The following is a 3589-nucleotide window of genomic DNA, read 5'->3' as shown; positions in this document are numbered from 1 at the left end:
CATTCAAAACTAGCCAGATGCTGAAGGAAATTCCATATAGAGGAATCATACTGATCATACAGTTCAAAGAAATCTTCCTTTTCCTAATGTTGTGCATGTTTTTTCCTGGATTGTGATGAGATAACTGTCATCCCACAAAGCAAAAATAATGTGTCCTTCAAAAGTAAGGAAAACAATTTTCAAACAGGCCATTTCTGCCAAAAAAGGAGTGTTTCTATGGCATTTGAGGAAAGCAAAACATGGACTTAGTTTCCACCATTCTCTTTCAGTGTCATAGGGGAAGTAGGATAAAATGATGGGAGAGAAGCTGCTCTCCTCCAAATTTCCCCTTAAGAATCTATGAGCTCATAATGGAAAACCAGACTGTCATCCAAAGATATTTTCACAATCTCTGTGTTTTAATATTTAAAAAATTCCTCTGATGGATCACAGCAAACTATCCCATCATGGAAGTTCCACACAGATGTGTCTGTGCTCCATAACTGGCATCTAGGATTCTTGACATAAAGCTTGGTTGGGTACCATATTAGTCTGTTTGTCCTGTAACAATAACTGAGCTATGGCAATCATGTTTGTGTGTGCAAACATACACCATGAAAACGTGTGTTTATTTATATTAATCATCAGCTATTCATGTTTCAGATCTGAGCAGGCATTTAAAGACTCGCACATGGTTGGGCAGGTGTTTATGCATTAGTGCCATTACAGTAAAAGAAAAAGGTCTTAATACGTGGTTGATATAAGCAAATAGACAAGTTAAGATGGGTTGTACAACAGGGTGTACATAAGGTGACTTGTGCCCATATTTATCTGCTCAGTGACTGAACACAGCTCTCCAGTTTTCCTGGTCATTGCTGGCTTGCTGTTGAACTTGTGTGTTATCACTCAAGTGAGTTTTGAAAATGGTATTAAATGCAAACAAAGTGTTGCCTAAGCTTGATTCAGCCTGGGCTCATTCTCATTTGTGAAAGGGGAGCTGCCCTGAGTGCTTTCCAGAGGGTGCAATTAGAACTGGCTGAGACTGCAAGTGGAAAGAGGTGTCACTGTTCTGTGAGGCTTCCTCCCTCCTCTCGTTACAAGGTTTCCTGTGGGAGAAGCAGATGAACAGCAATATGGTGCACAGCCTCCTTTTGACATGTACTTCAGAGCTAGTCAGGGACCAGGATCAGAAGGAGAAAATTTTGTCACCTGGAAATGTTTGGTTTGAGTATCTTTCACTTGCCTGTGCCCAGCTGCTTCTGCCACATGTTTCTCAGCAGGCTTCCTCAGCCATTTTCTCCTTCTGAACAGTGAAACAGCAGCAGAAGTGTTGGTGTCTGCATGGCCCACCTTTGGCAAACAGCCTGGGGAACAGCTGTTCAGACAGAAGTGGGAATATAAACAGTGTGTGTGTATGGAGGACCCAAAACTGCCTGAGATGTTCGTCCCAAATCGTCCTTTAAGAGGGGAAGAAAAGCATCAGCCAGAAGCAAAGATGATATAAGTGCTTGTAACCCGCACGTCCTTTCAATGCATGTGTGTGAGGCTGTGGCAGGGAAGGGTATTAGAGTTTTTTGGGATAAGTGGAGGGTGGAGATGTATAGGTATTAATTAACATTTCGGAAGTGTCTAGTACAATGACTTATCTGTTATATTATTAATATTGATTTCAAATGAATAGTTCTCTGGTTGCTGGTCAATTCTTTGTCATGAATAAGTCAATAGACCACTGTGATCCTGATGTGGTATCCGGTATGTGAAGGGAGCAGCTTTTCTGTGACAGAGCTGCCATTTCAAAGCTGCTTCAGAAACCCATGCTCAGAGCCTGCAGCCAGAGGCTGGCTCTGCTCTTGCCCACCTCTGGCCATGAGCTCTAGCAAAGAGAAGTCTGGGGCTGCTGTGTGCGGCAGAGCTGGGGGCACCAGACCAGGCAGGGAAGTTGTTAGGCTGGACTGAGATTGCACTGCTCTGGTTTGTATTTTGTCAGATGGGAGAGAGTTAAAGTTCAGCTGCCAAAGGCAGATGTGATCCTACTCAAGCAGTGTTTGTTTGAAGTGAATGGCTAGGAGAGAAGACTCCACTGGCAACACTGTACATTTGTGTAAAGCTTTCATCACACCTTATCTAGAGCCCTGAAAAAACCCTCCTTCAGATGACAGCATGTCACCTCTGTGCTGTTCATGTCATCTCTGTACTGTTCTGCCTCCCAGGTATGTGACAACAAACATTATGAACCCCCTGCACTGGGAAGTGCTGGGGTTCATAATGTTTGTCTCACTGCTAATTTGGGTTATACCTCCTTTTATGTTCTTGCCCTATTTGGGGGCACCAAGTATGCAACATACTGCAGATGCTGATGTGGTTTCATCCATGTGAAAGACTTCTGAAAGACCATTGACTGTAGCAGAAGGGACAGGCAGTAACTTTTCATTGCTGGGTTACTACATTATAGCTTTGATCCCTGGGAACACTCCAATCACTAGAAAGCACACAGGACAGGACTGTGTCTCCTGATGAAGCCCTAAAGCCTATCACATCGAATTTCAAACCTTTTTTTTTTTTTTTTTTTTTTTTTTTTTTATAAGCAATGTCTTTCTTCTCGTTTATAACTTTTCAGTCATCTTATTCCAGTTTGGAACTGGGCTAGAATAGCAATTCAATTTTGGTTTGTCTGACAAATGAAGTGAATTGTTTTCTATTTCACAAATAATTAAAAAATCAAAATTAATTTTTCCTCATTTTCAAAGTATGTGTTATGTATGGGGCTTTTCTCATGCTTGAGTACAGCTCTAAAAGGATCATAAGTTTATAAAGAAAATAAAATAGATCATATTTTAAATCTGCAACATAACATAATGGGACAATCTCAGGGTTCTATCTCTGAGCCAGAACTAATTGTTTAAATTTTTTTGGTTGACTGAAGTCTCAATTTTTAGCATAAATACAATTCTAAAACAACAATTTAAAATTATTTCTCTTTTAGTTCTACATCTGATTGATGTGGTAGCTGGGATTTTATTTTATGTAATTATGTCTTTTGTGCTTACCAGGTAGAACTAGATTGAATTTATTTAACTTTCTCTTTCTGTCTTCATAATTTATTTCCCATCAAACCATTTTGGAAGTTTATTTGGTCTGTATTTGCTCTTCCTCAGATGATGAGTAGGCAAGACAAGAGAGACAGAAAATCAGGCAGGAAAGGAAATGCCTCTGGTATATCATAAAGGTCATTGTAACAATCTCATAATCTCATTTCCTCTTTAAAGTTTACCTGGGAGTCCCAAACTTTTTTTTTTCTGCTTTAGCTCTGCCACTATGTAAAAAAGGAACTCAAGCCACGTGTTGCAATTCTGTGGTATTGCAGTGAAACAGAGCATCCCTTTCCTCTCGGTGTTTAGAACTATTTATAAGGCAGCTGGTGCTTTGCTTCCTTCAGATCACAAACCCAACCTGCCCAGCAACTTCAGCTACCAAGCATCAGAGGAAAAGGTGAGAATTCTTTTCTTCTCTAGCACTGGGGCAACACAAATCTGATACCAGCTGCTTTAAGTGAACCTAATAAAAACTTAGAATTATTTAGTTAAAAATGTACTTAAACAGCTGTCATAAC

This window comes from Apus apus, chromosome 13 (assembly GCF_020740795.1).
Source record: "Apus apus isolate bApuApu2 chromosome 13, bApuApu2.pri.cur, whole genome shotgun sequence".
NCBI classification, from domain to species: domain Eukaryota; kingdom Metazoa; phylum Chordata; class Aves; order Apodiformes; family Apodidae; genus Apus; species Apus apus.
This window is presented reverse-complemented; position numbering follows the sequence as displayed.